Source organism: Castor canadensis, chromosome 5 (genome assembly GCF_047511655.1).
Source record: "Castor canadensis chromosome 5, mCasCan1.hap1v2, whole genome shotgun sequence".
NCBI lineage: Eukaryota > Metazoa > Chordata > Mammalia > Rodentia > Castoridae > Castor > Castor canadensis.
In genome coordinates, this window is record NC_133390.1 from 12,182,122 (window position 1) to 12,204,278 (window position 22,157).

Below are 22,157 nucleotides of genomic sequence, written 5' to 3' on the forward strand. Positions count from 1 at the left end.
GTGTACAAATGAACACTTAGGGGAAAACGCAAACACCCACTCACTTCTGTGTGTTACCTCACAGACTTTCCTTGTTACTGGCATAAATTAACTTGTGCACGATGAGTGGCTTCATCACGACACTTCCACACATGCATGTAGTGGTCTTTGATTTTATTCACCCCCTCTCGTGTAAGGGGCACTCAAACTGCTTTTGCTGAAAAGCTCTGACTCCTTACTCAGGCCCACAAATTTACTAAAATCAGGAGAAAAGGTTGACATCTCAGCCTTTGCTCTGAGCCATTCTCTCCTGCAGCCACCTTGGAATCAAGGAAGGACGGGAATGATCGATAACATCTTTATGACAAGGGACTGGGACTACTTACCCTTAAGGAACAGCAGAGCCTGGCAGGACAGATCACCCCTCCAAATGAGGACAATTACCTATAGTGATGAGGCTGCGGCCTGGAGCAGGAGCAATCATCTCATCCCCACAAGGGAACCACATTGCTCCCCTCAAGTGATGACAGTGATAACAGCGTCTCTGAACCCTCAAAGAACAAGGACTGAGCTAAAGGTCACCAGGCCCCATCTGGCCAATCTGACCAATGGAACACACCTGTGACGTGGACTGTGCGATAATGCATACCTTTTGTCTCCTGCCCTAATGGTCTATTTAAAGCTAAGCCCATGTCTGTACCCCAAAGATGGCTGAAGAAGGGCTGAGTGTTTGCTTCTTCCCAAAGCACGTCCCAGGCTGTGTAGTAAATCTTTCTCTGACCTTCACCTCATTTTTTTTATTGAGCATATGGGGCAAGGGGCCTGACCTGACATGTAGAGACCCAGGAGTTTGGATCTTGGGTCCAAAACTGGTTTCATTTGTTCTCATAGATTCTCAAAACCTCTTTTGCCAGATACAATCTTAATAACGGAAAGATTTTATTCTCATATGTCCTAGAAGAATTTTGAAAAAAGCCTCTGTTCCCCCATATGCTTTTTAAGATGTTAAAAAAAATTAAAGCCATTTTCCTATCCAAAATTGAAGTAGTTACAAGGGACTTCATTTCTTCCACATTATAGATACTGACATTTTCAAATAAAACTTCCAGACAACTTTTAAACGCATCTGGCAGAACCTAAATACCCAGTAATCTGCACTGAGCATTATCTGTTTATAGACTGGAAAACAGGCTCTTCAAAGCCAAGATTTACCTCATTGCCTTTTTCCCCTGAGGTCCAGGGGACTGAACCCAGGGCCTCACACACACTAGGCAAGCGCTCTGCCCCAGTCTAACCCCCAGCCCTCGGTTTGTTTTTGTTTGGTTTTGTTTTTGAAACAGGTTCTTTCTATGTAGACCAGGCTGGCCTCAAACTTTCCACCTTCCTGCCTCATCTTCAAGAGAGCTGGGATTACAGCTGTGTGCACCACACCTAGCTGCTTCATTCTTTTTTTCTCCATCAACTTGTATTTTTGTTCAATATCTCCTCAGAGGTTTTTTTTTTCCTAATTTAATATATGCTTAAATATCTTTCATCAATCACCTATCATTTCTCTGCCAAAAGACTATATTTATAAATATAAATGCTATGCTTACATATATTTAAATTTAAATATTCCTCAATATCCTATGACTATAAGGTCATAAGTCTCTTTAATTTGGATTAATTTATAATTATAACAAGTAGTACGCTACTGAATAAGACAACACAATATACTACAAAGTTGACAATTATTAAGCATAAAATTCCCTCTCTTTGTGAGATGGATGATTTGGATCATCCATGATGGATAAACAAGGAGTTTATGTTGTAGGTGACAGAAATTATTTACTGCCAGAATGAAACAGGCTTTGCTGTCATTCGTCACTTCATTTTCATATATAAAGATGTATGCCCGTGGGAAGCTCCTCAGCAAAGAGCGAGAAGAACTGCAAGTACGAGCTACAACTTGGCTCAATATCAAGGGCATTTTGATGACTGACAAAAAGCCATCTCAGAAAAATCTCGTAATGAATATTCCACAAACAGAACATCTTCAAAATGTCAAAATAGAAATGGAGGACAAATCAGGGTTGCTGGGGTGAGGGACGGTGTGGGTGGGGGCTGGGTGTGACGGTAAAGAAGATGCACAAGGCAATCTTTGTGCGGATGGACCATCCAGTATCTTTTTTTAACTGATACATAAAAATTGCACCAGTTTACGGGATGTCATGCCATGTTTCTGTTCATGTCTACACTATCTAATGTTCAAGTCGGATAAATACATCTGTCTCCACGAACTCATCTTGTTCATTCTTTTTTGGTTTTTGAGACACCTCATTATATATCCCAGGGTGGCCTTGAACTTGTGGCCCTTCGGTGCTGGGATTACAGGCATGAACCATTATACTGGCTTCCATCCAGTGTCTTGATTGCAGCAGTGCTTAGGTGAGTCTAGGAAAGTGATCAAGTGACCTAGAATGAGACACACATGTTGTACCTGTATCAATTGCCTGGTTTTGAGATTGTCCCGTTGCTAAGTCAGGTTCATCACTGGAGGAACCTGGGTGAAGGGTACATCAAACCTCTCTGTATTACCATTGCAACTTCCTGGAATCTTGAATTATTTAATAATAATTTTTAAAATACGCATGCTCTGAGACCTCAGCCTCTTGTAGATTAGTCAGTCTAGAAGGAGTTTTGTTAGTGGGATGGCACTCAATCCTTTGAGTGACATTATGTGTCAGAAATCATTTGGTGAGGTAATTTTTAATATTTTCACAACAGATAAATCAATTAGGTCTTCCTTCAATTTTGTTTGAAATAAAGCTTGGAAAATGACCTGGGTTTGTTATCTGGTCCCTAGTCATTCCTGTTCTCATCACAGCACAGGTGTGTCCCTTGGCCTGATGCCCGAGGGGAGGCCCCTCCCAGATAGACATGTGGTTTAGTAGGACAGAGAGTGGATGGCAGTTATGAAATGGGGAGGGGACCAGAGCCAGCTGGATGCTTCAACCACAGGCACAGTCCCCAGGTCGATCGGTTCTAGAAGAGACGCAGTGGGGGTCAAGAATGTGTGCACTGTTCTTAAAACCATCCACATGTCTTCGAACCCTCTGGAAATTCTCCAGGATACTTGCTACCACCCTTGAGTGTCCCCAGACCCGCCTGAAGACTGGTTAAATAGCTCTGTGTTTCAGCAGAGAAAAACAAGGCTGACAGCAATTAGGTAACTTACCAAAGACCACCTGGCAAGTGACCGCATGGAGCTCGAACTCTGGGGACAAAGTTCCAAATTCACTTTCCTTTATCCACACTGTCTTTTGAAAACAAGGTTTGTGGGTTTTCTCTACCCATTCGTGGACATCAGAAATTAACTTTTGAGTGGCAACTGCCAGCAATGGTAATACTCCGTGTTGAGCCCACAGTGCTGGGAAAAGATCGGGCGTAAAAAAACACAATGAAAACTAGTCATTAATCCCCTCCCCCAAACCCAAGAAAGCAAACCTCAGTTGTCACAGGATTATCACCTCGTGGCCAGCAGGTGGCAGCACTGCCTCACAGTTGTCTTGGTTCCCAGCCCTGATTCATTGATTTGGGGGACTTTGTAGTTGATTATGAGAAGGTGACACAGAGATGAAGTCTGCACCCCTTCCACCTGGCCGGCTGTGGCTTCTTCCTTCTTCCCATTCTTTGATCTCAAAGATGAGTGGCTTCAACATCCAGCTCTAATTGACTTGGTTTCCTTGAATTTCACATCTTTGACACCAAAGAGAATTTCAGCAGGTAGTTTTGGCCCTGAGGAGTGACGAGAACTCATTTATTGAGCGCTTACTGTGTACTGAGCACTTTGCTCCGATCGTCTCATTTAATCCTTACAGTGAGAATAAAGGTGGGTTATCTTTGGATCTCAGTGGAGGTCCGGGACACCTGGATTCTCTTCCATTGCTTTACGCTTCAGTTATTAACCACTAGGTTTCTGCAATGCTACTGAAATAGCACCTTGATTTTTGTCATCAGGAGTCTGTTATTAATGTGGTCTGTGCTGAGGGGGGGAGGGGTAGTGAAGAGAAAGTGAAGGGTTTGTTCTCCTTTGCTTTTGTACAACCAAGCTTTTCAACAGATAGCATTACCGTTGTTGACAGTTCTGTTACAAAAGGCAATTTCTGATGTCCACAAATGGATAATTTTGCATTTGCCCACATGGCTCTTGGGAAATGTGATAAAAATAAGATGGTTTATGAGTATTAAATATGATGTTTTCATGTATAGCCACTATACGTGTGTATAATCTTACGTACAGGGTGCGTGTATCAAGGAGGTAAGATTTGGCAAGGCCAGTGGGATCCAGTCCTAACCCCCTCTCCTGATCCCATAACCAACTCTAGACCCTGACTCCAGGGAGATTATCTGAACTGACGTCACTATATGACAAGATTTCCAGGCCCAAGGCATAGCTCAGTTAGAATCATCAGGTGAGCCAGGCCCTGGTGGGTCACGCCTGCAATCCTGGCTATTTGGGAGGCTGAGGTCTGGAGGATCCTGGTTCAAGGGCAGCCAGGCAAATAGTTCGCAAGACGCCATCTTCAAAATAACCAGAGCAAAATGGACTGGAAGTGAGGCTCAAGCCATAGAATATCTGCTTTGCGAATGTGAAATCCTTGAGTTCAAATCCCAGTCTCCCCCCACACGCAAAAGGAGAATCATCAGGTAGCTCCTGTGCTACCCCCTAGCCCTGGACCACACAGATGAGGAACGGTGACCCTAAGCAGAGGTGACTGACCTAAGGTGCACAGCAGTAACCAGGGCAGAACTCAGACCCCTGGCCCTGCACTAAAGCACCTTTCCTACCTCTGAGCTGCTCTGCCCTGTGAATTAGACAACAAAGAAAGTAAAACACAGGACCTCCTGTTTCTGTCTTGTTACTTGTCTTCTCTTTGATTTGGGCTCCATGTCTATGAAGATTTCTTAAAATATCAAATGTGGCTGAATGCAGTGACTCACATCTATAATCCCAGCTACTGGGGAGGTGAAAAATCAGGAGGATTGTGGTTGGAGGCCACCCCAGGCAAAAAGTTAGTAAGACTCCATCTCAATAAATAAGCAGACATGGAGGCATGCCTCTGTAATCCCAACTATGCAGCAGGCAGAGGTTGGGGGATCACTGTCTGAGGTCAGCTGCAAGAAAGCACAAGATCCTATCTAAAAAATACCTTAAGCAAAAAAGGGCTGGGGCATGGCTCAAGGAGTAGAGTGCCTGCCTAGCAAGTGTGAGGCCCTGAGTTCAAACCCCAGTACTGCCAAAATAAGTAAATCTACTATCTAACTCATTGACAACTTATCACAAATTTTTTGCTACTTACAAATTTGAAGGGTCTCTTGTGTTCTCTCTTAGGACTTTAATAAGTATGTTGACTGGTCAAGTTTGAGTTCAATGCTTACCGGCCACTTACAAACAGTACTTAGGATCGTACTGGCTCATTAAAAGCAGGAATGGCTGCATAACCCTTATTAAAAGTCAATTCAGAATTTCAAGGTGGAGACACAGAGCCTAAGGCAAACACCTTGGGAGTGGTGGCCCTGTGAGACTGCACAGGCCGCACACCTGAGAACCTGGCCCTGATTGAGCTTCCTTGGTTTTGTCTTCAACCTGCTGCAAACTGATTTAACTGAAGTATGTCCACTGGGATTGCTTTTAGCTATGAGTAACAGGAAACCTGGCAAAAAGAAAATGGATTATAACAAGTGATCCAGAGGGAGATGATCCAGGACGAGTGTAGCTGCTGACAGACCCCTTCTCTCCTACTCCCAGTCTTTACCATACAGCTTTCTCCTCCTGACACCGGATAGCTGCAGAACCTCAACCCGTCACATCTACCTTTCATGCAGGAAGATTGAGTCACAACAAAGGACAAAGAGTTTTTAAAAAGTCTTCTCCTCATAAGCATTTGCCTTTTTATTTAGGAAGAGAAACTTCTGTTGGGAGAATCCCAGAAGCCCATGGACGTGTCTTCTCAAGCTCAACTGACCCCTTCCTCTAGAGGCAACCAGCCTCCTGATTTCAGTGGCAATGTTAGTTGCCTTTCCATCTCTGTGACAAAATACCTGAGACAGATAAACTTCAAGGAAGAAAGGTCTACTTTGCTCATGGTTTCCAAGGTTTTAGTCCCTCGTGGCTTTCCTCCATTGCTTTTGAACCCATTTCAAGGGCCAACATGACAGGTGGTAGAAAAAGCTGCTCACCTCATGGCCGCCAGGAAGGAGGGGGACAGGAAGGAGCCAGGAACCGCAGTAATCTACTTCCTCTAACAAGGCTCCACCTGAAAGTTTCTTTTGTCGGGAGAGGGGTTTGAGACAGGGTCCCACTATGTGTTACAGGCTGGCCTCAAACTAGCTATGCAGTCCAGGTTAACCTTGAGCTCATGATCTGCCTGCCTCAGCAACCTGAGTGCTGGGATTGCAGGCATGTGTCACCATACCCTCACCCCTAAACTTTCTACCACCTCCCAATAGTGGGGACTAAGGCCCCAACACGTGATATGAGGATGACACTTAAGATCTGTGGCATTTGCTCCGTGTTTTCCTCTGCAGTTATGGTACTTTTCTGTGCATACCTATGTCACACAGTCAGGTGAACTTTTAAACTCTGTGAATGGAGCCATCTGTGTGTATAATTAGGACGAACATTGACTGACTCTGACCTTTCAGCGTGGCTTTTTTCCTCCATCGTTTCACCAAGATTAACAAGACCGATTCATAATCACAGTCGTAAAAACTTTCAGACAATTTTAGGCCCAAACCTCCTAAATCTTTCATGGGTTGTCATGAGCTTTCATCCGTCTTAGTCAAAATGTTGCATTTTCAGGAAATAGAAAGTTGAGTTTAAATATGGTTCTTATTGAACTAGACCTAGAGTTTCTTAAATCATCTACCAAATCCACTTTGAGAAAACAAGACATAGTTAGACGAATATCATAGTATGTATAAATTATTATAAATGAATAAACGATATGAAATATTGCTGTACATGGTACAGATATTGCAAAAACAGAGTTTCTGTTTCCACTGCAGCTCATATTTAGCACACAGGTTCTCACCCTGTGCGCTGGGCACCTTGCCGAGGCTCAGCTGTGTTCTTGGGGCTGTCTCTGAAATCCTCCTGTGGGGCCTGGTTTGTGACCCCTGGGATTCCTCTGCTCAAAATTCAAAATATGAAGTACAGTTTCCTCTGTGCTAGTAGATATTGCTTTTGCAACATTGTAAAGTCAAAAAATCGTAAGTTGAAACATCATAAATCAGTACTTTCTGTACTTCTGTTAAACTCCACAGACCTTTGATGGGGGCCCTATGCTGTATGCACATGCTGTGTGTAGGTGCTATGGAGAATAAAAACAAAAATGGGTGTGCACACCTGTAATCTCAGCATCCAGGAGGCAGAAGCAGTAGGACTGGAAATCCAAGGCCATAATTAGATCCTTTCTAAAAAATGGGGGGGAGAGAGGGAGGGAGACAGGAAGGGAGGGGGGAAGGAGGAAGGAAGGTAATGGAGGGAGGGGGGAAGGGAGAAAGAAGGAAGGGGAGGAAGGAGAGGGAGAGAGGGAAGGAAGGAAAGAAAGGAAGAAAGGAAGAAGGAAGAAAGAATGGGAGGGAAGAAGGAAGGAGGAATGGGAGGAAGGAAACAACAGAAGGGAGAGAGGGAGGAAAGAAAAAACACAAAAGAGACCTTATCATGTAGTAAAAGAAGAACTAAGTGTGGAAAATGTTCAGAAAAGAAGAAAAAACACTTTAAGTCTGGTGGTGGCAGTGGGGATCCTTCTGCCTTGAAATATGAGTGCCAAGGAGAATGAGGTCCCTAAGAAAGATGCAAAGGGACTTGGGGTGGGAGTGGACGGGCTGCTCCCTCCTGGGGATGGCACTGCAGTTGGAGGGAACAGCTGTGATGGATAGTGCATGGAGTCTGGGCTCCACCTCCTGCTCTATCCACCCCAAGCCTGTCCTTCCCCATATCTCACTGTATAGTCGGCCAGGGTTGTCATGACAAACGCCACAGACTGGGGCTTAGTCAGAAATGTGTTTCCTCACAGTTCTGGAGGCCAGAAGTCCAAGATCAAGGCGCCAGCGGGATGGCTTTCTTCTGGGGCCTCTCTCTTGGCTTCCAGACAGCCAACTTCTTGCTGTGTCTCTACGTGGTTGTACCCTGTGTCCTGTGTCCTGTGGTCTCTTGTCTAAATGTCCTCTTCTTATAAAGACACCAGTCAGATTACATTAGTCTCCCTACCCCCCATATATCTGCATTTTGCCTTGGTCACCTCTTTAAAGGCCCTATCTCCAAATATAACCAGGTTCTGGAGGTCCTGGTGTCAGAGCTTCAATGTCAGTTGGGAGGAGGGGTGCATAGTTCAGATCACAACAACTGTTTTAGCCGACAAACACAAGACTCAGGGTCACCACACAGAGGCAGTGTATAGGAGATGAACAGCCCTGGGACCTCAAAGACATTCAATTCACCTCTCCAGATTCCCTGTCCAAAACCAGTAAATGTACTTATCTTTGAAGTCATCATTTGTCAAGTGTCCTGTCACTTATGGTTGAAAGTATTCACATCTGATGCCCTTGTATACAGCAGGCACTCAATAAAGGTGTGTGAATGATGAACTCTCCTCCTTCAAAGCCTTCAGTAGGCCCCATCCTCTCTGGGTTGGATTTAGACTGAAACCGCTTAGCAAGTCTCTTGGGACTCTCTCCTGCTCCCTTCTGGTCTCCAGCTTCAATGCCATCTCATCCTCCCAATAGGCAGACTCCTCCCTTTTACTAGGATAAAGTCAGAAGTGGGATCCCTGCATCCGCTGAGAGACAAGGGCAGAATGCATTTCAGAGTTTTGGGAGCAGGGGTATGTGAACAACAAAAAGTCGCCTCAGGGAAGCAGACCAGACTGAGGAGACACAGGTAGGCTGGAAGGAGCAAAACCAGGAGGGTCTTGCAAAGACAGAAAAAAGATGACAGTCCGAAGGTTCAAGACCGATTAGATTTCCTTTACAAAACCAGGACGTGTGGTTAAACAGAAAGTTGGTATATTTGCTTCCTAGGGCTGGTCTCACAAAGTACCTCAAACTAGGTTAGTTTAAAACAACAAAAATTAATTACCCTACAATCTGGAGTCCAGATGTCCATAGTCAAGGTGTCAGTAGGCAAGGTTGGGACCTCAAGAGAGAATCTGCCTCATGCCTTTGTCCTACTAGCTTCTGGTGGCTGCCAGCAATCCATGACATTTCTTGGCTTGTAGCTATACAACCCTAATCATGACTATCCTTCCTTGTGTATTGCTCTGTGACCCTTCTCTCTCTTTTTTTTTTTTTTTGCTGGGACTGGAGTTTGAACTCAGGGCTTCATGCTTACAAAACAGGCACTCTACTGCTGGAGCCACACCTCCAGTTCATTTTGCTCTGGTTATTTTGGAAATGGGGGGTCTCTCGAACTATTTGCCTGGACTGGCCTTGAACTACAATCCTCCTGATCTCAGCCTCTCAAGTAGCTAGGATTATAGGCCAATACTTTGTGACCCTTCCCTTCTTATAAGGACAACTGTCCTATTGGATTAAAGACCAATCCTACTCCAGTATGCCCTCGTCTTAACATATCTAATTACATATGCAATGATCCCATTTCTAAATAAGGTCCCGTTTACAGGTAAACCCGTGTTTGTTTGCTAGGCCCACTATGATCAAGTATCTTAACTGGTGGCTTAAACAGCAGAAATGTTGGGTCTCACAGCTCTGAAGGCCAGAAGTCTGAAACCAAGGAGTCAACAGAGGTGATTCCTTCTGAGGGCTGTGAGGTAGGGATCGTTCTGGGGTTCTCTCCTTGACGTGGCTGTGTCTCTTCACGTCATCTTTCCTCAGTGCATGTTAGAACCCCAACAAATCTTTATGGTGGACACAATTCAACCCATGACAACTGGCTACTTTCGGAGTGTTCTTTCATTCTTCAGTGAATGTTCCAGACGGTTGTAGTTTGAGAGTTCTAGGAGGGTAGGAGTAGGAAGAAAGATTTGTTATTCCTTTCTCTACTACATGATAAGCTAACTTTTGTGTCTTAGTCATTTTTTATTCTCCACAACATCTGCCACAGTATCTCAGATGAGAGAGGGACTCTGTCATGGCCCACGTAGCTGAATAGGCTTCATTTTCCATGTGTGCCCCTTTATAACATAGGCTGTGGGGGGAGGCTGCTGACTATGAGGCCATACTTCCTATTAGACAGATAAAGTTCAAATCCCAAACTTGTGTTGCTTTGGTTCTGTGGCCCTACAGTAAAACCTCCAAGCCTCTGTCTACTCATACAAAATGGGAACCAACAGAGTGTCTACCTTGTATGGTTGTTACTGGGACAAAATGATTTAGTGCAGCTATGATACTCAGCACAAGCACTTCATAAGTATTAACCACAGTTGGGCACTCAATGAACGTGTGCTGACTTGAACAGCAACAGAGGGTCCCTGCTAGTACCAGAAATATCTTATTTTCCTTTCGGCATCTCAGTGAGGAAGGGAGAACGCAGGGTGGTGTCTGGATTTTCCTTTGCTACATGCTGCTCTAACACACTTGCCCAGCAGTGACACAAACTTGACAGCATTCCCACAGTGGCCATCAGTATGACCTTCTGAGAATGCCTTCTAGGCTTTATTAATGTAAATTCAGTGATCATTTGTCTTCTTTGACATTGGACTCTGGGTCTCTGTTGCTGGATTTGTTTCATAATTCAACTCAGAGCAGAAGAACCCATGAGTAGGAGGGAGAGCTGGTTTACAGGACACACATCATTGGAGACGCACAGTGGAGTGGATGCTCCAAACAAAGGGTGGAGAACTTCTGTGCCCTGTGTTGGGGGCATGTCAGAACACAGGAATGATTCACTGAGTGACAGGTCTCCACTAGCAGTGACAAACTAAGAGGCGAAAGAGTTAGTTGCCCAGTTAAGTCGTGTGTCTCTGCTTCCCCTGGCCTCTCTCACTGGGCAGACTCTGAGAGGCTTGGGTTAACAGAGAACCTGCAGAATGACTTTAGGGTGAGCCCTGAATCAAAGTGGATCATAGCTTCCAAAAGGCAAGAGAATAAAGGTGTGAAATCTCCATAATGCTAAGCAATAGTGTAAGATTTGACCAGTGGGACGAACAGGCTTGATGTAACTTAAAGCTGCCCTCAGGTGTGGGCCACCCTGACCCTAGGCTGACAGCTAAAAAGATCCTCCCTACCTCCAGATGAAAGAAAGTGACTGGAACACGTAGAAGCAAGGGTTTGCTACCCTGGGATGACTGCAGTTTCCTCGAAGTGTGGGGAACAGATAAATAGAGTTAATCAGTTATGAGCCTTTCAAAAGTGATGGTGATAGCTATCATTTCTGAGGTTTGTTGAAAGTTAGGTACCAGATTAGGTGGCTTCCATATCTTATGTCTATCCTTACAACTTTCAAGGTGGTTTTTATCATACTCATCTCATTTATCTATGACTGTATATACATGACTTAAAGCATAGGGCTATAAAACCATAGCTAGTTTATTACACTCACAGGTTCTTCAGGTCAGGATTTAGAAAAGGCTGGTCTCTGCTCCATGGTTTCTGGAGCCTTAACTGGGGAGACTCAGTGCTGGAGAGGCTCCATGGCTAGGGCCAGAGCCATAGGAAAACTCAGTCCTCTTCTGCCTGGCAATTGATGCTGGCTGTTGGCAGGACCCTCAGCTTGAGTTGCCAGCAGGAGGGCTACCTGTAGGAGACTGACCTGAGGCCTCTTATTGGGGTCTGGTCTTCACAGCATGGCAAGTTCCCAGGACAAGTGTCCCAGCAAGGGCATTTTGCCTTCTACCCCTGCTGCTGAGAGTCAAGTTCATCTTTCTTTCTCTCTCTCTGGGGTTTTGACTCAGAGCTCCACACTTTGTAGACAAGCACTCTACCACTTGAGTCATGCCCCTAGCCCCTCAAGTTCATGTTTTGATGAAGGAGGGTTAAGGTTTCATTGTAAGAAGTGCATGTGCAGTAGGAGATGCATTTTTGGAAAATCCCATTGCCTCAACACTTGTTCAATAGGACTCTTCAGACTCAGAAAGGTTTAGTGACTACACAGCTCTTATGTGTCACCTCTGATCCAAACTTGAGCCACCTGGAACCAAGGCCCTTCTCTACCCACATTACTGCACTGCGACCACCTTGGTCCCCTTTCCACATCACTCTTGTCTCTACCTAACCATCCTCTCACTTCTTCTTCATCTCCCTGATTCTCTTTTGTCAGCCTTTAAACCATTTGTTCTCACACCTTATTTTGGCCAAGAAATACCAGACAGATGTGATCTCACACACAGCTCACTAACGTCAATCCCTCCCTTTTCTCTCCCACCCCCTACAGCCTACAAGAACACAAGTGGAAAGAAAAAAATGATTGGAACGACATTGCAGTCCTCAGTAGGAGACATCAGAAGCAAATCCTTTGCTATGCTAGTGCGTGAACAGTTTTTCCAGTCATCTTCGTCACTGGTGGACCCGCTGGGGTCTGAGTCCACAGTTTAAGACTGTTACTTTGTCATTCACACATCTCACTTATTTTCCTTTTCTAGAAACTGAGGCTCTCTTGTCATGTAAGATGTGCCTCTAACCTCCTTCTGTTCACCCATCTTCAGTCAAGAATTCCGGCCCTCACCCTCCTCTTGTCATTCCTTTGTCCTCTGCTACTTGAAGTCTCTGCAGTTTCTTGTGTTGACTCTTCCCTGCCTCTTCAGCTCTCTCAAGGCTCAGAGCCTCCTTGAAAGGCACTTAATGCTGGGAAGTGCTCCGAGATCTGCTGTCTCAGTGGCAGTGGTGAATTCAGGAGTCAGAACGTCTTCGGCAGCTCGGCCACCATAGCAAAATGCCCCAGGCTGGATGGTTTGCCCCAGCTGGCATGTATTTTCTCACAGTCTGCAGCCTGGAAGTCTGAGATCAGGGCTGTCTGTAGTGAGGGAAATGACTGCAGTATCACCTGGAGATTTTGCTTTGGCACAGTGGACAGCAGTGTGCCAAAGAGGATGCATGGCTCCTCCCTTCTCAGAGCCTACCATAGTGGAATGAAGTCCTAACAACACTGCTCAGTGAGGCCCTCTTCCGAGCTTGCTGTACCTGAATGGGGTGGGGAGTGATACAGACAGAGATAGATAGAAATAGAGATAGGCCTAGTTGGAGACAGAGAGAGAGGGAGAGAGGGAGAGAGAGAGAGAGAGAGAGAGAGAGAGAGAGAGAGAGTCTGGTGTCTTTTCCTTAAGGACACTAATCCTGTCATGAAGGCCCCACCCTTATGACCTCAGCTGAGCCTAATCACCTCCCAACGTTCCCATCTCCAAATTCCATCCCATTGGGGTTTAAGAATGCAGCATATAAACGAGGGGTCAACTCAGTCCAGAGCAACAATGGATACATTTTAGGAGCTCACCACTAGCTTATAAATTTTGCCAACATTTTATATAGAGCAAACTGGGTGCAGAATAACAAGGATTGGGACCTAGACACAGGGCTTTGAATCCTGGTTTCTCTACTTACTATCTGTGTGATCTTGGGCACAGAGTAAGCTGTGCTGTGCCAATCACAGAACCTCCTCATAAGGTATGTCGGAGGATTATGCGTCATGATGCTGGCACTTAGGAGCCTTGTAAGAAGTGCCAGCTATCTTCCCATCAAATGGGAGGAGCAGGCCTATTGAAAGACTATAAAATATGAGAATAAAAGAGAAATGTAGCTGAGTACCAGTGTCTCATGCCTGTAATCCTAGCTACTCAGGAGGCAGAAATCAGGAGGATTGAAGTTTGAAGCCAGCCTGGGCAAATAGTTTGGGAGACCCTAGCTTGAAAAACACTTCACAAAAAAGGTTGGTGGAGTGGCTGAAGGTGTAGGCCCTGAGTTCAAATCCCAGTGCCACAAAAAAATTCTTTATTTAACTCAACTTACTAATATTGTAACCCACTATTGACAAATTTTAATGTAACCCAATCTAGTGACTACTGTATGAGATAACCGCAAAACATTAATGCAACATTTGACATTCTTTCTTCTTACTATGTCTTTGCAAGCTGGTGTATGTCTTGTGTTCACAGCACATTTGAATTCTGACAACTGGCGTTTCCGGTGCTCAGTGGCCACACGTGGCTGATGGCTACCATATTGAACAGCTCAGGTCTGAAGTCTCAGACATCATTTGGTTGTCTGGATATTTGCCAGGACTTGCAAGTACCATGTGCAGAGAATATTTTTAGCAGTTGTTGGAAACTTGAGACCATCCCCACTGCTCTGGAGGTAAGCTCCCTTGTCGTGGGCCTCCTGGCTTCTTACAAGGTGTGTCAGAACCTTAGCTGCCCACACGAGGGCAGCTATTTAAGGGGCTATTCTGGTTGCATCCTTTGTTTTGAATTCACGTAACCCATGGCAACAGCGAGGCTCCTGAAGCTGACTGTTGTGCTTGGTTTCCATGATGCTGAGTTGAAGGTTGGAAAAAAAGCAATTGTGGAAAATGACAGTAGGGATTTCGGGGAGATTTTGTTTGGCCACACGGGGAAGTGGAAGGCAGCCTGACCACACCCTCTCTGTGTGACACCTGACTCCTCCCTTCTGGAAGCCTTGGCTACTAGAATGAAGTCCCTTGTGCAGAGTCAATGAAACCAGGGTCTGGGGTTGTATTACTTAGGGGACATGCAGCTGTATGTGGAGAAACTATGGTTCACAACCTTTAATACCCACCTGGGTCAGTCACACTCTTAAAATAATGCCTGGGAAGTTGCCTTGGGCATAGCCACATGTGACTCTTAGAGGCACCATTTACATTTTATTCCACGGAGATGGATGGCCTCTGGACCACATATTGGCATAGTCCAAATAAGTCAAAAACTATTTTATAATAATAGTAAGATACTATTTTGCCAGGTGTGGTAATACGTTCTTATACTTCCAGCATCATGAGTTCAAGGTCAGCTCGAACTACAACAGTGAAACTCTGTCCCAAAAAGAAAGAAATTGTTTCCCTTTTTCATTTTCAGTCATCTGTAAGTGTACATAGTTGCCCCTCCTTATCTGCGTTTTGCTTTGCATGTATTCAGTTATCCATGGTCAACCATAGTCTGAAAATATTAAAAAGAAAAGTTCCAGAAATAACTCGTAAGTTTTAAATCACCCACCATTCTCGGTGTTATGATGAAATCTCATGCTCTTCTCTGTCCTGCCTGGGATGTAACTCAGCCTTTTCTGCAGTATTTCCATGCTGTATACATTACCAGTCAAAAAGTCACTCAGTAACCATCTTGGTTACCAGATTGACTGCTATGGTCTGCCGTGTTTGTAGTCAAAGAACCCTTATTCTACTTAAAGGCTGAACAGGAGGGAGTGTTGCCTCAAGCATTTGGGTCCTAGCGGGGAGGGAGGATAAAAGGAGAATGATAGAGGGGGGGAATTTATTGTAAGAACTTCTTAAGTGTCACAATTTTACCCCCACTATAACAACAATATGATAATAAAACAAGTAAAAACTATCATCCTAGGCCCGACACAGTTCTCCACTGGAACTACAGGTGTGCTTAAGCATCTTTGAACTCATTTTAATGCATCTTAACATCTTGCCTCTGGCACTTTCATTCTGTCAACTCTTTCTCGTTCATATGTGATTATTTCTCAATCTCTTAATTCTGACTTCCTGACTTGAGGGGTTGAGATTCTGCCTCTGCTTTTATTCATCTTTTCAGGCTCTGACCTCCCCATCCAGGAAGGCCACCGTGGTACTCTGCTTCATGACCTTGTCTTTGTCTTGTGTTCCTTCCTCACACTCAGCTCCTCCTAGTGACAGATATGGCCAGAGCAGGAGATGGAGGGATTCTTTTTCCCTTGCTTCAGTCAGCCTTGGGGCTGTAGGGGAACAAGCCACCCTGTGGCTTTGGACTGAGGATGTGTTACCCAGAAGTCTGAGGCCCTTTCAACATGATGGGTATTTTGTGCACTTGGCATTCTGACCTGCGGACCAGACAATACATCTATCCTGATGAAATTTCAAATGTCAGGTTCTGCCCATTATTCCAGACTGTCGAGATGTTTTCCGATCTCAATTCAATCGCCTGGGATAGCATTTATCCCTCCAACTTCCTGATAAATTACCACCTCAGTACTGAGTGATGACAGAGCCAGACAGGAACAGACAAGTGCTGTGGCCCATCCCCTTAGTGCCTGTCACTACTGCTGTGTTCAGATAAAGAAAGACCTGCGGGGTGGGGGAGGGAGGCCCTATCAAGGATTTGGTAAGTGAAGGGTACAATGAGTTCATTCTATTTCCAGTTCAAAGTCTTCCTCCCTCCCTCCCTTCCTTCCGTCCTCCCTTCTTTCTCCTTCCCTCCCTCCCTTCCATCTTTCTCCTTCCCATCTTTACTCCTTCTCTCCCTTCCTTCCTTTCTTCTTGTATCCGTGGTTTGAACTCGGGGCTTTGTGCTTACTAAGCAGGTGCTCTACCACTTGAGCCACAACTCCAGCCCTTTTTTCTCTGACTCTTCTGGCAATAGGGTCTTGCTTTTTGCACGGCCTGGACCGTGATCCTCCTCTTCGAAGCTTTCAGCAGTGGCTGGGATGACAGGTGCACCCCACCATGCCCAGCTTTTTCTGTTGAGTTGGAATCTCTTGTGCTATTTGGCTGGCTTCAGACTATAATCCTCCTGATCTCAGCCTCCCACGTAACTGGGATTACTGGCATGAAATAGCTAAGACTTATTTCTTGAACTTTCTCCCAAAGTCCATGGACCAGAGAAGGGGAATAAAATGGGAGTTTCTTCTGTGAGCTTCTGAGGGCTTCCAGATACATTCAACACAGCAGAGGCAACTGTGTTATTTGTTTGGTTTTTTTTTTTTAACTTCCTTTTCTACCCCTAGGATCCACAAGGAAGATACATGACCAGGAAGGCAGGCTTTCAGAGCAGCACTGAAAGTGAACAGAAATAAACCTCATGGATGTCCAAATGGGGAAAATGAGGTGCAGCAAATTAAATTCTTGACCTAGTCCATTCTAGAACAGGGTGACAGAGCCAAGATGGAGGACCCAGCTCCTTTCTCCACAGTGAGCCATCTCAGACAGGTGACATGACAGATACCTGCCTCCATTTTCTAGAGAGCCAAAGCTGCTCCAGAGTTTGGGAGTAAACACTAACTTCTTATTTAAAAACATAGAAGACTAGGTTTTGATATAGAATGTAAAATTCCCTTGGATTTTAGAGCTGAAACAGGAGTCAAGTCGGGCGCCAGCAGCTAAACACCTGTAATCCTCGATACTCAGGAGGCAGAGGTCAGGAGGACCTTGGTTCAAAGGCTGCTAAGGCAAATAGTTCATGAGACCTTATTTCAAAAAAAACCTTCACAAAAAAGGCTGGTTGAGTGGCTCAAGGTGTAAGCCCTGAGTTCAAACCCACACACACACACACACATAAGAGGAGTCAAACAAATGTGCATTTATTAGTAACTTGAGCCATGCATACCAGCTACACACAAAAACACATTCTTTTACTTTTTTTGTTTGTTTGTATTGAGACAGGGTCTTGCTACATAGCTCAAGCTATCCTTGAACTCACTAGGTATCTTAGGATGGTCTTGAACTTGTGATCTCCCTGCCTCAGTCTCCCGAGTGCTGGTATTATAGGCGTGCACCACCACACCTGGATTAGATTATTTTACCAAAACAGTTTTTAGGCAGAAAAGAAAGTTTTCAAATAGGCTAAATTCATCAGCTCTGTGGTGGCATGTCTAAGGGAAGAGAGAGACAAGTCATTGTTTCCTTTGTGCTCTTATTATTATCTGTTAATTACAGGTGTGACCAGTAAGCAGAACATAAAAGAAAACAATTCTTTTTATTATTATTATTTTTGTTGTTGTACTGGAGGCACATTGTGGTATTTACAAAAGTTCTTACAACATAGCAAATATATCATAGTCAAATTCACCCCCTCCATCATTCACATTTATCTCCCCCTCCCCCATTCCTGGAATAGTATCCACAGGTAGCATTTTAAAATTTACATACATGTGTATACAGTATTTACACTGTGTTCGCCCTCCTCCACCCCTCCTCCACCTATTTCCCCCCTCCCACTGGTACTAAATCACCCCCCCGACTCCCCCCGCCCCCGCTGCCCCTCACCTCCCACTCTAGCAGAACCTGTTCTGCCCTCCTGTTCTCCAATTTTGTAAAAAAAAAAAAGACATTTTTGTTTGTTTAAGATAGTTACACAAGGAATTTCCTTGTGGCATTTCTATGTATATATGTATTATAACCTGCATTGGTTCATCTCCTCTGTTTTTCTTTTTTTTGCCTTAGTTCCCTAAAAGAAAATAATTCTAGATGGCCTCTGTGAAGCTACTGGTGTGATCCCTTGAGCCCTGCCAATGATATGCAAGTTGGCTCATTTTAGCATCCCAAGAACAAGAATTCCAAGACAGCAAATAGATCACACGATAGAAATTCATTCCCTCCGCCTATGGGAATACTTTAGCATCCACAGTTAACAGTGGGTAACTCCAGGCATGGTCTGCAAAAGCAGGCATGAATTTCCAATGGAAGAACATCTTTCAGCTCTGAGCGTTGTGCAAGTGAATGTTGCTATGAGACCACAGCTATTTGTTGGCCCATGGTGCTCTGACGTAGCTCTGGTGACAGTGTTTTCCATAGCTACACAATCTCTCTTCTTAGTTCTTATTTTAAGAAAGAAAAAAAAAAAGACCCTGGCCGTTTTTGTAATGCCTCCTGTAGACACATCAGCCATTAGCGAGGGGCAGGGGCCATGGTCTCGGGATGATGGGGGTCCTGTGAACTGTGTAATTGCTGTTTTAATCTAATGGACTGCTACAAAGTAAATTTGCTTTGAAAAAAATCAGTCATCAAGATCTTTGTATAGGCCGGCACCCTCATGCCTGTAATCCTAACTTACTTAGGAGGATCGTGTTTCAAAACCAGCCCAGGCAAATAGTTCAAGAGATCCATCCTCAAAAAAAAAATCACAAAAAAGGCTGGCTCAGGTTGTAGGCCCTGAGTTCAAACCCCAGTACCAGAAAAAAAGAAAAGAAAATACCCAGCACCAAACAGAGCTGATGGAGTGGCTCAAGCAGTAGAGTATCTGCTTAGCAACCGTGAGGCCAAGTTCAAACTCCAGTACTGCCAAGAAAAAAAAAGTGTATAGTTTTTTTAAAAAATAGATACCTCTTAGAATAATAAATGCACAGGTTTTAGAGTAAATATATCAGTATCTTCATCAATCCGTATCCTGGTGCATGTTTTCTTCACAATAGAGAGATATGGAGAGAAAATGAACTCATTTTGACTCTTTCTTCATCGGCTTGCACACTTCAGTTTTCCTTTGGGGACCCACTGGTTTCCAGGGGAATAGTCAAAGTTCATATCAACTGGAATGACCTGGACATCCCTCCTGACCAATCAGAATGGATGCTCCAATATCGCACACTCAGTGAGGCCTTCCTCATCAGATACTCTGTTGATGAGTCATGAAATCAAAATGCGCTGTCCTCCCTTACCCAAGCACAACCAACTGGGCTAGATTTCCTGTAACCAAAATTTCTGTATTGATCAGTGACACAGGCAGAGCTAAACACATTTGTCCCAAAAGTGTTGCCTTGGAAACACCAGCTTCCTGAACACCTGATGTACTCTACTTCTTGTTCTGAAACCTCAGTCTGTTTCTGTCTTTATTCTTTGAGGTACCGCAATATCCATCTAATGAATTTCATCTGTGGTTGTTTCTGCTAACATTTTCCAAAATACTTTTCTATTGCAACAAAGGACCCCTCAGATGCTATTTCAGAAAATAAGATGTTAAAGCAAATTTTCTGTAATGAGAATCCTGCTTTCTGTCATTTCATGATAAACTTGTAGAAATGTTCCTGTGGGAGGAAAAAGAGTCTTCAATAGAATAAGTAGGAAATTAAAAAGGAGGAAATGCAGTAGGGAGGGCCTTACTTGGCACACTGGTGTTAAGGAAGGGCTTGAACCAGTCACAGCAGAAGTGCTAAGGTTTCTTTTTTTTTTTAATGATGAATGTTCAACTATGGCAGATGTACACTTGACTATAAAATGAGTGTTATTTTTTTACCTCCACCAATCAACTTCTTTGTCAAAACTTGAGAAATTAGTTGAAATCCTTGCTGTCCTTTCCACGAAATTAAAATTCCATGTATTCTATAACTTTAAAATTCCATACAGAATTAATATTTTGAGTTTTTTACATGAAAAGGTAGTAAAATTAGAATGGAATTAGAATATTCTGAAATCTTGGAGAACAGTAAGAGTTACTCCCAAATATTACCTATAACTTTCCTTTCTTGACCAAAATTATAGCTACATGACTAACAGTAAAAAGTGGTTTTGTATTTCTTATACTTAAAGCATCTATTTTGTTATCTTTGCTGAATGAAAGCACTACAGTTATTTATTAATCATTAGAAACTTTGATTTTGTTACCCATCATCTTTTTGTTTGTTTGTTTGTTTTTATTTTATTCATATGTGCAGTGCTAAGGTTTCTGAGTTGTTTGTTCCTTAGAGTGTCCCTTTGACTTAGTCACTAGGGTAAGTGGTCTTGAACTCCAATTAAAATGCAGTCTAATCCTACATTTCCCAAAAGCTCCCAGGGATGTCCATGCTTCTGGCTGGAGCACCACACTTTGAGCAGCAAGCCTCCAAGTCAGGATCTCTCTTCTGCCTGGTTTCCAGAGTCCCTGCTCAGGGGGCCATTCCAGACCATCTCCCTTTTGTCTGTGTAGAGAGCACATGTCATACCACTCTCTGCCACCAGGTGCCATCAGCACACTCTGAGAGTCCCAGCAGGACAGATTCCTTGCTAGGACCCATTAGTACCTTTCAAATGGGTTCATGCAGAGTCTTATGGACCTGCCAAGTAAGCATATCCCATAACATTTGGTTATGGTCTGAACTTCCAAATAAAGTGACCACTGATGGTTGTTGGAAGTATTTTTATGGCTTGTTTTCTTTCTGATTTTAAAATCAAAGGGCTAGGGATGTAGCTCAGTGATAGAGTGACTGCCTTGCATGCATAAGGCCCTGGGTTGATCCCAGCACTGCAAGAAAAAAAAGAAGAAGAAGAAGAAGAAGCTCTTAGGAAAATGAGAAAGGAGTCAGGCACTGGTGGCTCACACTTGTCATTCTAGCTACTCGAGAGGCTGAGATCATGAGAGTCATAGCTCTAGACAAACTTGGGCAAATAGTTAATGAGACACCCCCCCAATCTCCAAAATAACTAGAGGAAAATGGACTGGAAGTTTGCAAAGCCCTGAGTTCAAAGTCCAGTACCACCAAAAAAGAAAAAAAAAGATTCAAGAAAAGAAAATGAAATAAAAGGCAAATCACAGAGAAAGCTCTTAGAGCCAAGTATGGCAGTAGGCCTCTGTAATCCCAGAACTCAGGAGGCTGAAGCAGAAGAATTGTGAGTTCAATGCCAGCTTGGGCTCCATAGAAAGACCCTATCTCTATATATTTGTAATTGGTAAGCAATAGTCCAGTTTTTAGACTGCATTTTGTTGGAGGACTCTTTGCTACTATTATTATTCCCATTATAGAAATGAGAAAACAAAAGCTCAAAGAGGAGATTGGGATGATTTGTCTGGTGCAATGAAGAGAGTGAGGGGCAGAGATGAGATTCACTTTGAGCTTTCATTTAAACGCCTCATTCCTTGGCCTACTATTTATGAAGAAGGAAAAAAATGGCCCCTGAGTTTTCTTTTACATCAAACTTTGTTCTTATCAACAAGATTAAAAGGTGATTGATCACGATAGGAATTCCTTGGGTTCCTATCAAACTACTGAAGTACAAGTGGTTGTGATGTAAGTCCTTCCCAGTGCACAGTTACACGTTGGACTCCATCTGAGATGGAAGGCTTTACTTACCATGGACCAGGCATGGTATCAAAGCCCTCTTTGAAACAGTCTGGAGAAGTCAGGCATTGGTGAAGAAGAAACATTTTGAGTAGATTTCAATGAAAACAAAGATTTTTCTGTGCCTGAGTTGGAGGGAGGTGTTTGTGGGGGGAGGAGGGGCTGATGTGTCATCTTTGAGAACCTCCAAGGTTGTACAGTCACAGCTACCTCCTGTCCCTCTCTTATCTGGTACATTGTCATTGTCAAGGCCAAGTATAACTGAT